This window comes from Sminthopsis crassicaudata, chromosome 5 (genome assembly GCF_048593235.1).
Source record: "Sminthopsis crassicaudata isolate SCR6 chromosome 5, ASM4859323v1, whole genome shotgun sequence".
Taxonomy (NCBI): Eukaryota; Metazoa; Chordata; class Mammalia; order Dasyuromorphia; family Dasyuridae; genus Sminthopsis; species Sminthopsis crassicaudata.
This window is the reverse complement of record NC_133621.1, coordinates 194,819,254-194,832,460: the sequence shown is the minus strand read 5'-3', so window position 1 is coordinate 194,832,460 and position 13,207 is coordinate 194,819,254. Positions and strand designations below refer to the sequence as shown.

Genomic DNA, 13,207 nt, shown 5'->3' with positions numbered 1-13,207 from the left:
AGAGTAGTTTTCCTATTTGTATGCATAGAGAAGCTTGGTGATTAATTTTCTCTTTGGATTTCAGAAGCACCTTGTATCTCTCTCTGTAAGCCATACTCTATTAAATGTGTCTTCTTTCTCTGTGTCAATGAGTAACCTTGGATTTTTGAAGGTCATGCTAATAGGCAGACTCTAAGGTGGAAAGGCTCTGATATTGCTGTTATTCCAAGACTAGGCTAAGTGTGGAAGGGCCATCAAAATATTGCCTGCAAGGCTGTAAATTTTCCTACTGTAGCAATTGTCGTGGACTTGATAACAAAACTAATAGAGAGGTTTCAGTCTGCATGGGGTAGAATGCCAACAGTGATGAAATCATGGGTTTGAAATATACTTAATTATGTTTATGGCTTATCTCCTGCTATGTAACTGCCCATGAAGGGTCAGGCTTGTGGCTTACCTTAAACTATATACTTCCCTCAGCATGTAACTTATGTCTGATACATGGCTGATGAATTGGTAATTATTATTATTTTTACAGCTATACTTGTATCTTCCTTTAGGATACTTTTTATGATTCTGTGTGTCCTAAGCACCTATTGGGATACATTGTATATAGCAGGTGCTCATTGTCACTGAATGCACCCTGCTGTGTGTGCCTGGGTGATCATTTAGAAATCTGGCGGAGATCTGAGCAGGGGTTCTGGGATAATGACAGGACCAATGAATTACGTGGAAAATGGAAAGCAGTCTCCCTCTTCCGCCCTCCCCAACCTGAAGGGGACTTTGGCAGGGAGGTTAGAAAAGGAGGGAATCTAAGCTTTCCATCTGCTTTCCTAAAACTCTTACTCACTGGAAGCACTGAGATCACCCATCTCCATTCTTTCCTGCTGATACCTCTGTCCAGATGGCACGAGAGGTCCTAGCTGACTTCAGCCATTCTGATGGATGGCCACATGGGGCTCTGAGCCAGAGAGCTCCGGCCATCGGGGAGTCAGGCTGGGGAATCGGAAATTAAAGGGCTTCATGTTTGTGCTCCACCTTATGCATCATGCCTAACTTACCTGTGGTGAGTTTTATGAAAATGGACATCAGAGAGGGATAGCTTTTTGGCAGGGCGAGGGAGACAGATGGGCTTAAGTGACTCGGCCCTTCCCTTGGAGAAAGGTGGCACGGCACCAGGACCGCTCCGTGTATGTGTGCACTCTAGTGATCCAGACCCAGAAGTAATTCTCCATTATGATATCATGGGACGGGGGCTCAGTTTTTTCACCTTAACGGGTCTCAAGATCCTTTTTTGTCAAATTGAGAGGATGTACCTGCTTGTTTTGTGCTCCTGGAGCCTTGAGGGAGGTAATTATGTGATGATGACCATTACATTGGAAAAACAGTGTTTACAAGGACTTCTAACCAAGAGGTGGGTCACCTTCCTGACACCTGGCTTTGCTAAGGAAGTAGACTTAGAGAATGCTAGAGCTGGAAGGGCTGAAGTCCTTATTAAGATAGGAGGAATCAGGTCCACAGAAAGGAAATGACTTGTTTAGTGTTCCCTGGCATGGCAGAGCCATGACTAGAATTTAAATGTGTCCCATTTTGAAAAGATGGCACAAGGGCAATCATGATGTGTAGGAAACTGGAAAGATTGCTAGGTGAATATAAATTAAAGGAGATGGGGATATTTAATTTGGAGATCCTGATATTTAAAGCTAAGTAGAATGAGCTGTTCTAGGAAGTTTCCCTTTTCAGAGAAGATGTATTCTAGATACTTGTTTTGGTATGTGTTGGATGAGAGAGTCTTTTCAGGCCACTTCTAGCTCTGGAATTTTGGGCTTCTTGGCAAGACTTCTTTCAGGTTATTGTTCTTTCCACTACAACATACTGCCTCTAAATTGGGATGCTGGGAGAGTGAGTGTAGAACCCTGGAGACCACTTGACTACTGGGGATGTTTAGTATCTGAGGAGGCTTTCTTTCTGGAAAGACAAGAGTCAGTAAAGCCACAGGACAGGTTTTGACAATCTGTTGGAAAGTCCCTTGGTTGGGGAGCAAGAATTTGAGAAGTCCCCTCAGGTGACTCAAAGGTGAAAAGAAGAGATATGATATAGTCAAAAGAATAGGTTCCGGCTTATTACATGAAGTGGGTGTGAAGGAGGCCAGGAGGAATAACAATAAAAATTAGTAACTGATATATAGCACTTTAAGATTTGAGCATGCATTTTATAGCTCTAATGCCAACACTCTTCAGATTTAAGACTTTTGCAAGTCATTGAATATTTAACAAAGGAGGTTTACTTTGCAGTAATACAGTAAAAAAGATGCAATCAGAATGCAGAAACACTTAGATTCTCTGGATACTTCTTTCTCCCCTCCATCTGGAAATGTGTCTGGTCATGAGATCATGGTAATTGGTATGGTGTTAGGCACCCCACCAAGTCTGATAGGTGTAAACTATTCATGGCTGGGACTTTTTATGTCCCTGGATGTCCAGGGAATTGAGCCCAGTCAGGCCCCTGATTAGGGAAGCTTTGACTTTTTTCAAGTGAACCTTTCCTATGTGGTGGGTGAGAGGAAAGAAGTTGTTTCAAGGCAGAGTTGTGCTGGTAAATGTTTAACAACCAGCTTTCCAAAAAACAAAAAAAAACTATGACCCATCTTTTAAAAATTTAATTTAAATTTTATTTTTTTATACATGACACATCTTTAAACTTAATTTACATTATTAAAATTTTCTCCAATGCTTTCCCCCCTAATGCTTTAAGTCCAGACAAATAGCAAAACAGTCTTTTAGGCCATAATTTGTAGAATTTCCCAATTTCTGAAGTGTAAATGTTCACACTGAAATTTTTAACAGGTGAGCTCTCTTGAGCCAGCATGAGTTGATTCCAGCCCACCACTGCATGTAACTCAAGCTCTGAGAATCCTTAGCCTACTTTGAGAATCAATTTAATCATCCAGCCTTGTCATTTCTAGAAAGGGCCAAGCTTATATTGTAAGAACATTTAATAATAAAACATGCCCCCAAGAGTCTATGTTTTTACCAGAATATAGAGTCCAGGAGAAAGTGGGCTCCAGCTCAGAACCTATAAGCTGTGGCTTCTAGTTGCTGGAAGTTCTTTTCTCTCATTTGTGCATTGGTCTGGGAATTCTCTTTAAGATGGTGAATCTTTGTTCAGCTGTCCATGGCTCCTGATACTGAAAGCAGCAAGACTTTCTAAGTTCCCAAGATTTTCTACACTAGAATTTGAGAGGCTGAGCTTTAGTCTGCTTCATGACTTGGCAATACCAAGAGCACAATGATTACTTGTTTCTTAATAACTGAAGTGCTTTAAATACTTTCTTGATAACATTCATGGTGGTGTAGATAGTGCAAGTATTGTCTCTGTGTCATAAATGGATAGGAAATAACATGTTCATTGGGACTGAGTTTCAAGCCTAATCCCCCAACTCCAAATCCCATGCTCTACCCCCTCCTCCCAAGATTTGTCCGAACCTCTTGCACCCTGGGTATCTGATTAGAAGGCAGAAGTGATACTTTCTTATCTCACTATATCTTCACATGGGATCCTTGCTTTCACAGGCTGTAGCTCTCAGACTTGTGCAGGTGCTGTGGGGGGTATTCCAGGGGCCCAGTAAGGGAAGCAGTGTTTCCTTTCCTGTAAATGAGGTATAGACCTTGAGCCCCATGGCTTGTGTCCAGAAGAGGCACAGGATATGCTGGGGCTGGTGAGAATGCCAGGAACCTAATGCATCCCGAAAATGGAAGTTCAGCAACAGCTGCCTGCCCCTGTCTTGCTGGGTGGTAGGCCAGCAGAGTTGTGAGGAAGGCATGGAGACCTCCACCATGAAATATGCCCTGAGCTGGGAATATCTGTGAGAATCTTCTGTCAATTCTGGTGACCTCTCTTCCATGACACACAAAATAGTGGCTAGAGTACCATGTCTTCTATGCCTATGGTTTCTCTTCCCTCACCAGGTTCTCTTTTTTGGGCTCTGTGTCACCTTTAGCTACCTTGATTGTTTTTTTCCCAGAAGCTCTACCATACCATCCCTGAAGGCTTGACTACTATTTACCCTTCAGCTGGTTCAAAGTCACCTTTCCCCTTTGATTGCCAAGTAGCCGAGAACACCTCCATCACAATATACTGGGGCATTAGAAGTGAAAGCCTAAAAGCTTATGTAGTCCCTTTCTTATGTAGATGAGGAAAGGAGGCTCAAAATGAGAAATGGATTTAACCAAGGTCAGTCACACATTAGTTAGTGACAGAGCCATCCATAGACTCCAAGATCCTGAGATCACCACTTTTTCTACTTTCCTCCAGGTTGGAAATCACTGTAGGAGAATATGGGCAGAATCCTGAAGCTTATCCACCTGACTATTGTGTTTAGGATCCGAGTAACCTCATTTCTGGAGGGCAGTCAGTCAGTAAATCTGAAATAAAGCACTGTGCAAATGTGAGCAATGAAGGTTTACCAGGTGTGTTCCTCACAGAGAACAAATATGGAAGCTGCATCTCAGTGAGTTGAAAAGATTTGTTCATTAAGATATGACTCTTGTATATTTTTCGTTCTCAAAGAGGACCATGAAATTAGGGTGGTGATACCACGACATGCAAGTGAATTGGATTTAAGTGAGAGAGGGCTGTGCAAGGTCACCTGCCTCACTTTCCCTTCTGGAGGCATCTGATCCTAGTAGCCATATGTGGATCAGGACAACTGGAGATGGCCCTGGATGCAATGGGAGACCTTGGCCTTTTAAAGCTAAGACCTTCAATAGGTCTCAGTTTGAGTAGTTGGCTCTAGAATTTGGGTATTCTTTCTTTCCTCTTAAAGCCTGGTCTGTCACATTGCTTTGTGTCATCCTTACTTGTCTTTGTCCCCCAGGCGAGACAAAGGGGACCAGTAAGAATCAACTGGGGTGGAAGAATGAGGGGAGTATGGGGAACTGAGGCACAATATGTAGGATCCAGAACTTAAGGGATGTTCGAGATATTTTGGTTCTAAACACCTTATTTTGTAGATGAGGTAATGGAATATTGGAGAAGTGACTTTGTGTTCAAGACCATTGAAGTAGTAGATAGCAGAATTTGGATTTGACCCTTTTGACTTTGATTCCATCACCTTTCAGTATGTCAATTGCTCTCCAAAAATGTTGCTTTTATTAAATAGTGAGCTGTGCATTGATGATAGAAAACCTGAAGTGGAACAGATCTGCTGCAAGAATGTCCCTTTCCCCACTATCAAGCACCCTGCAGAAGTTCTTTAGAAACAGAGATGAGCTTTACTGAATGTCGGAGTCAGGAATACAACTAAGTAAATTCTCTGCATCTTGTGGAAGTCATTTCTAGGCCTGCAATTGGTCTTTTTAGACATTTCCACTCACTGGATTACAGCTACTGTTAATGGCACTATCTTGTAAGGACAGAAGTGTGTGACTATAATGGTTTCAGTAAACTGTCTTAGTCAAGCACATACCAATAACACTGTTCTTCCTGTCACTCTTCAGACTGCCCCTATTTAAAACCCTGTACAAATTCTCAACATCGAGAAATCCGTCCCCAACTAACTCCCCTATTCTTCCTTTCCTTGGTATTTTAAGTACCTAGTTTATACTATTCAAGTATACTGTTTTAAGCAAATGCAGCATAATGTATGAAAATCTGGATTTATGTGGAAGCTAAATCAGGAGCAGCTGTTTGCTTTATAAAAAAGGATCCACAAGAAAATTCCTTCATCTAGCAAGTTCCCTTCTTTACTGAAAATATTTACACACACATTTCAGGATTACAATATTTTAAAAATCAAAATGTACCTGTGTTCATTCATATTTATTGTAGTATCTTTTACAACATGAGATTTAGTTCAGTCTGAATATGTACAAAGTATTGTGTTGAGCACTGGAGAGGCAAAGACAGAAACATCTTTCCTGTCTGCAAGGAGCTTAAATTCTTACCTCCATGTCTCACCTACCTCATTAGGCTATAAGGTTGAAGACATATCTTCCCATCCTCCTTCTGCACCTCCCTATGGTGTCTAATACAGGCTTTTTGCACACCATGCTTGCTTATTGTTGGCTGAGTAGCTCATCCTGTTCCTGAAAGAGACCATGAGCTGATCATAATCCCACAAAGAGTAAATGTAAATAAGAATAGGTCAGTTTAAAAATTAATTTCTTTTAGTTATACAACTTTTAAAATATTTATTTAAAATTGTTTTGAGTTCTAAATTCTTTCCTTCCATTCATTCCCTCCCCATCCCCATTGAAATGGCAACCGATATGATAGATGGGGTCATTACTTGACATGTGACTTTTTCTTGAGCTTTGATTTCTTTTTTTAATCTCTGTTTTGGTAAAGCAAATGCTAGAAAAGAATCAGGGACAGACTATTGGGACCTATTTCAGTTCAAATTAAAAGCCCAGAGCAACTGAAAGTTTTAATATATTCTATAGACTTATAGAACTGGAAGGAATTTTAGATTATTGATTGTTTTACATGTAAAGGAATTTAGAGTCAGAGAAGTCATAAAATTGTAGCATCTTTTGTTAGAAGTAAGGGATATCTCAGAGATCATCTGTTAGTCAACTGATAAAATAAGCTGGCCTATGGAAAAAGAGAATTTGCTTAAGTGATAAAGTGGCAGAGTTGAGATTAAATCTGAACTGTCTGATTCCTTTTTCCTAGCACTCCTTAGTTCATCACCTAACCTGCTTCCAAACCAACCCCTGAAGCCATCATCCAGGGAATCATTGCCTGTGGAAAAAAGACCAGCCATTTCTACCATCTCTACCACCTTTGGAGCAGGTAAGCAGCCTTGTTGAGAGGGAGAGAAAGCAAGAGGTGGGGAGGGACAGGGGAAAAGGGACAGACAGAGCAAGGGTGACAAGAAAGTCAAGTCACCACTCCTGCCACCTCAAGAATCCTAATGGACATAGGACTAACTCCCCAAGAGCCTTTGGAATCAAAAGTGTTTCCCAGACCATTGACCATTCTTTCAGCCTGAGCCTTGATGCCGTCATTGAGGGCAGCGATCACTATGGAGCAGGAGCCTGCTTTCCTCACTATCAACACCACCTTCACCCTAACATGCAGGACCTTTTCATCTCTCTTATAGCTAAAACTTTTACGTGTGCTCTCTTCCCCCATTAGAATGTGAACTCTCTGAGAGTCAGGACCGTCTTATTTTTCTACTTGTATATCAATCACGTAACACTGTACTTTGCATAATATGTGCTTTTTCATTTATTCATCCATATCCCACAGTGGGCTTTCTCTTTCTCCAAAAGAGGAAGGCAAATATATTATCAAAGGGTATTGTTACCCTTTTTTACTGGAACAGTGTAACTAATGTGGAACAGTTGCCATACCAAGGAGGCCAAAATAGCCCAGAAACTTCTTAGCCAGTTAACACTTGATCCCTTTGCCAAGTGAAGAGAGATGATATTCAAGGGCAACACAGATATAGAATATAAATTTATTTATAAAACTCAAGGAGAAGAGTGGAAGATTAGTAGTAGTAGTATCTTATAAAACAAATAAAAAAAGTCATAGGTAAATACTAATCTACATAAAGCTTAACATGGAACCCATATGAACCCACAATAAACAATAACGTTTATAGATGAAGTTCTTGAAAGAATTTCAACTTGGCATAAGGTAGGACATCTTTGCCATTGTTTCTGTAATACATGTTTATCATTAGTGACAAAGGAAATACCATGTTTCTACCCTTCTATCTTGGTTTCTGATTATCTGAAGGCACTTAGAAAGACAAAATTGGCAAGACTGGCTGGACCATATTAAGTATACAGCAAGGAAATCTGTGTGGGAGGCAACACAGTTTTGAAAGTAGTAAGAGATTGATTTGTAATATAGCTCAGGGAGAGACAAAAATATTAAAAGAATAAGAAAAAACCCACACTATCCAATGACTACCAAGTTGTAAAGGAACAGAACTGTGAAAGATTTAAGATCTATGATCAGTGAAGAGACCAATTGTGACTCTAGACTGAATATAGTGATGGACTGAAATACAGAATGAGACTTAGTTTATAGACATGGCCAGTTTGCAGATTTGTGTTGCTTGACAGTACTTATCTTACATAGGAGACCTTTTATGTTTTATAAGATAAAAAGGGAGGGAAATATGACCTTTTTCTTCATCTTACTTTACCTGTCTACTGATTGGGAAGAATTGATGATGGATAACTCTTGAACTCTTTGGGAGAAAAATCCTGGTCTATAGGCCTTGTTTTGATTTACTTTTCAGTCTCCTCTGTTCCCTACATATTATATTATTTGTATTAGCCGAGTGCTTTGTCATCATTGCATACATTATTCTTCTGATTCTGCAGTTTTCATTTTATATTAATTCATGCAAGCCTTCCTAGAGCTTTTTAAATTTAATCCTTTCATCATTTCTTCTGGCACATTGATATTCAATGACATTCACATACCAAAATTTATTTAGCCATTCTTTAGTTGATAAGCATCTATACTTTTTCCAGTTTTTTGCTATAAATAATTTTCTACATGTTTTGTTCCCTCTTTCTTTGACCTTTTTGGAGTTCTTGCCTGACAGTAGTGTTCCCAAAGTAAATACACACTTTCGTGACCTTTAGGGGGTATAGTTCCACATTTCTTTCTAAAATGGCTTGACCTATTTAACAGCTCTACTAACATTACATCTGCATGCCTAGTCTTCCACAGTCTTTTTTTCTCCTTTTTTTTTTTTTTTTTGGGTTATCTGTGCCAATCTTACTAGTGTGAAGTGAAATCCTAGAGTTGTTTTAATTTGAATTTTTTTTATGAGTGACTTGGCAGCATTTTAAATGGTTATTGAAGGTTGACTTGCCTCCCTTATAATTGCTTCTCAAATCCTTCTATCATTTATCTGTTGGCAAATGGCTCTTATTCATATGTATTTGTCTCAATTTCCTATATACTTTGGCAATGAGACCTTTTTCAGATAAAATTTTCTGCAACAATATCTTGTTTTTCTCCTCTTAACTATTTCCCTTCTTCAGTTCTTACTTGAAAGTTTATTCCATCTCTTTCTGTGACCCTGGTAATCCCCATTTATTGCTTAGAGATCATGCTGGTCTAAGGACTTTTGCAAAGCCTTCCTGCACAAGTTCATGGTCATCAGGCTTGTTGTTTCTTGTGCAGCAGCCTCTCAGGAGTTGGTTTTGTTGCCTGCTGTTCTTACCAGCCAGAGCCAAAATCCTACTGCCTTTACCTCCTCACTGCCCTTACTTCCCTACCATCCAACCTCCTGATTCAGAGCATCACAGGCTCCACATTTTGTTTTCTGGAAGTTGGGCTAGCCTCCTGGTCAGACTCCACTTAAATAGGCTTTCAGCCATATTTACTGGGCTTTGGACTTGTTTCTGGCCACCATTGCAAGGCTGCCCAGAGCACCCCCATGTTTCCCAAAATTTACTACTGGCTTCTCCCTCCCCAGCTCTGCCTCCTGGTCATCTTGTTTAGTCCAACCCTGTATATAGTGGGATTTACTGGCACGTCTCTCTCTGGTCTTTTTGAATGTTGTTCCATCTGGAACCCATTATGCCTTTTCTGGGGGTTTGTTGGAGAGTTGGGTTCTGGTACAACTTTTCATGTCATCACCTTAGCCTGAGGTCCATTTTTTGTTTCCCTTTTGCCTTAGTTTTTAAATTTAATTTAATTTCTGTCCACCAGTGAAATTTTCTTCTTCTAATGAACTCCTCCCCCCAACTCCTTCTTACCAGCTATCTTTTGTCTGAGAAGTTGGTGCTATACTTGGGGACATAATTAGATGCATTTGAGGTATCACTTCCTCATGAACAAGTCCCTTAAGAACCATAAAGGGCTAGGAGTATTTCATTTCTGTATCCTGGTATAGTTAGACCTCTTGCACACAGTCTTATGTGTGTGCATGTGTGTGCACCTTTAAGGAAGCCTTGTGTATTGTATTACCTATATAGCTTGTTTCTGGCTGCCAGTTCAAATTTCTTTAGTAGGATTTTCTGATTACAGACTTCATTGCTCTCCCTGCCCTTCCTCTCCCCTTCCCCCCCAGCCCGGATGGTATGTAATTGGGCACTGAGCTGGCGTGGGGTGGATTTGGTTAATAGCTGGTCCACATTCCTCTCATTCTTTTCTCACAGGAAAAATGCCTGGAAATAACTCTCTGGTGGAGATGGCTTTCAGGGAGAGGGGCCGGCTGCCTGACACCATCTCTCACATTTGGTGCCTGCCTGGCTCCCCTCCAGCCTCTCCTCATCCTTTGCTTCATCTCCCCATGGTGACAGATCCTTCCTGGCTGGTCAGTCACATGTTAAACTCTGCTGGAGTTTGAGTGAAAATTTAAAATACAAAATATAACAAATATTTTTAATATACTTTCCTAAGTGATAGGAGAAATATATATAAAGCTCAAAGTCTAGTAGGGGAAAGCATCAACAGAAATAACTAAACATAATGGCTCCAGCAAATCATGGATTTGATTTTTTTCTTTCCTGGCTATATTATATTCCCCATTCCCAAGGACACGGTGTCACATTCTAACAGTTCCCACTTTGGGGCTTAAAGATAGCCACAATAGTTTGTATTTCTTTTTTTTATTTTATTTTATCTAATCAGCCTTTGGGCCTAAAAAAAGTCCCTCCCAACTTCTAGGTCTCAAAATATGTTAATTTTCATAAAGTGGAACACACATGTAGATAGGTAATTTTTGTTGTGTCATTTTTGTGACACTATTGTTGACAAAGATGCTGGAGTGATTTGCCATTTCTTTCTTTTTTAATTTATTTTTTTATTATTTATGATTTGCCATTTCTTTACCCAGATCATTTTATAGTTCGGAAACTAGACAAACAGGGTTAAGTGGTTTGCCCAGGATCACCTCATTAGCAAATATCTGAGGCTGGATTTAAATTTAGGACTTCTTGACTCCAGGCTCCTGCATGGTGCTCAATCCATTGTGTCACTTAGCTGCCATAGATATGTAACTATCCTGGTCCAAAGGGATTTGGTTGACTTACACAGAGCTTTATTCTTCTTGTCTTCCCACTCATGTTTTTTTCCCAATCTCTGGAACTCATCTAGAGCTATCAGTAGTGGGGAACAGGTAAATCTTCCACAGTAGAGTCTGATTTGGTAGAAACAAAAAATGTTTTTTTTAAAAGGGAAAAAAAGTTCTTCCCTTTTCCTTTGTGTCTTCAAAGGTATAAAGTTTTGGATTTTCTTTTTAAAAAAGGCATCAGCTCTTCTCCATATTTTATAATGTCTATTTCCAGGCTTGAGGGTTCTATGGGAACCCCATTTTCTTGTATCTTCTCCTAAGATTAATTTTCTTCCACATAAAATGGGATGGATGGGATTTCCTCAAGTTCTTCTAGCCCTGGGTTTTACTTGTGGCTCTTGAGCCTGATCTTCCAAGGCTGGACCAGAGCTTGATAAATTGATTTTCACCTTTAACAAGCCTGTTAGGACTGTTCACTCAACACTCATTTCAGTTCTTTTTTTCTCTTCCCAAAACATTTTCTTTCTCTAAAGCCTTTTCTTAAAACTCTTCATTACTGTCAAAGTAAAAGTTTAGTTAGAAAGAAAACTAATTTTGAGACTGATAGAACTGCCCTTTCCACCAGTGGGGCACTCGGTGCTTTCTTGAGACATCTTGCTTTGCTGGATAGAATCCAGCTGAGATCATCTCACAGGCTGATTAAGCCTGCTAAAGATTATCTGGATCTTTGCCAGGCCTAGTGTAGTCCACAGGGAAATAAGCTTTGGTTCTGGGGAGGATCCTATCTTTCTGCAAACTCCTCTGTTTGGGAGCCTCTTGTGTAGATATTTAAAAAAAATTAATAGCTTTTTGTTTTTAAAATATATGCAAACATAATTTTCAACATTCACTCTTGCAAAATTTGTGTTCCTAATTTTTTCTCCCTCCTTTCCCCCATCCTCTCCCGATAGTGAATAGTCTAATACATGTTAAACATGTGCAGTTCTTCTATACATATTTCCACAATTATCATGCCGCACAAGAAAAATCAGAACAAAAAGGGAAAAAATGAAAAATAAAACAAAAAACAAGCAACAACTTGTTTTTTCCTGAAGTTTAATCCTTCATTTTACAGAGAGGTGACACAGGACGTATTGGGAGGGAAGGACTGCAGCTGGAATTCTGTCTGGTCTGCATTTCCTCCCTGCTACGTGAGGTACAGAAGGCCTCAGGTGAAGACCTGAACCCTGGCTGCCTTCTTAACTAAATGCTGCAGCCTCTATCCAGAGCTTTTTCATTCTCCCATTGGGGAGCTCAGCTGAAGTTGGTTGACTCTGAGCAATGATGGTACTTAACCCATTCTGCTCTTACTCTGTCCTTACGCCTTCCTCACTCAAAAACCATTTTTGGCATTTGTGTTGTTCAGTGTTGTTCCAACTCTCTGACCTCATGGCCAAAATACCGCTAAAGAAAGTGGTTTACCATTTCCTTCTCTGACCCATTTGACAGTGAGGAAACTGAGGTAAATAGTTTTAGTGTTTTGCTTATGGTCACACAGCTAATAAGTGTTTGAGACCAGATTTGAGCTCAGAAAGATGAGTCTTCTTGACTCCATCATGCTCTATCCCCTGAGCCACCTAACTGCCCTATTATTTAGGCAATAGTTTTCTGTTTTTACAGTCTGTATGTAAGTTCTAGCTTCAGTGGGAGCACTAGATCTTGAGTGGTGGTAGTTGAGAAGGGAGCCTAAAGGTTTCTGTCTGGTACAGATGAAAAAACTGAAATGCAGAGACAGAGGGCAGCCAAAGCACTTGTGTGCCCTGGGCAACGTGTAAAAATTATGTTTTCCAAACATTTGAAAACTGTATCTTTTATTTGTTACTGACTGTTGGAGGCTTTGAATCAGGGCAAACTGTTAAATATTTAGCAACTGACTCTCTGAAAATGCAGGACACACTTTAAAATTTAATCTGTGTAATTAACATTTTCTGCTTTTACTTTCTTCAATCTAGAAAGTCAACAGAACAATAAATCAAACCCTGATTTGTAGCATTTGCTGATTTCCTGAGGTGTAAATGCTCACACTGAAAATATTACAGGAAGGGAGCAGACTAAGGCTGGCTTCAATATACCCCTTTGAGTCAGTTTACTTATCACAAAATTAAATATAGGAATTAAGGGTAGCTAGGTGGTGCAGTGGACAGTGCACCAGCCCTGAAGTCAGGAGGGCCTGAGTTCAAATCTAGTCTCAGG

The 13,207-nt window shown here is 40.0% G+C and overlaps 1 protein-coding gene across 4 annotated transcripts in view; it reads left to right on the top strand.

The window, feature by feature from the left end:
* The window catches only part of TSPAN9 (tetraspanin 9), a 243,067-nt gene that overhangs the window by 58,713 nt on the left and 171,147 nt on the right, over positions 1–13,207 (top strand). For all 4 annotated transcript variants that reach the window (XM_074269262.1, XM_074269263.1, XM_074269260.1 and 1 more), the window contains exon 4: positions 6,655–6,774. The gene's annotated coding sequence lies outside the window, so the exon portion shown is untranslated. The remainder of the gene's footprint in view (positions 1–6,654; positions 6,775–13,207) is intronic.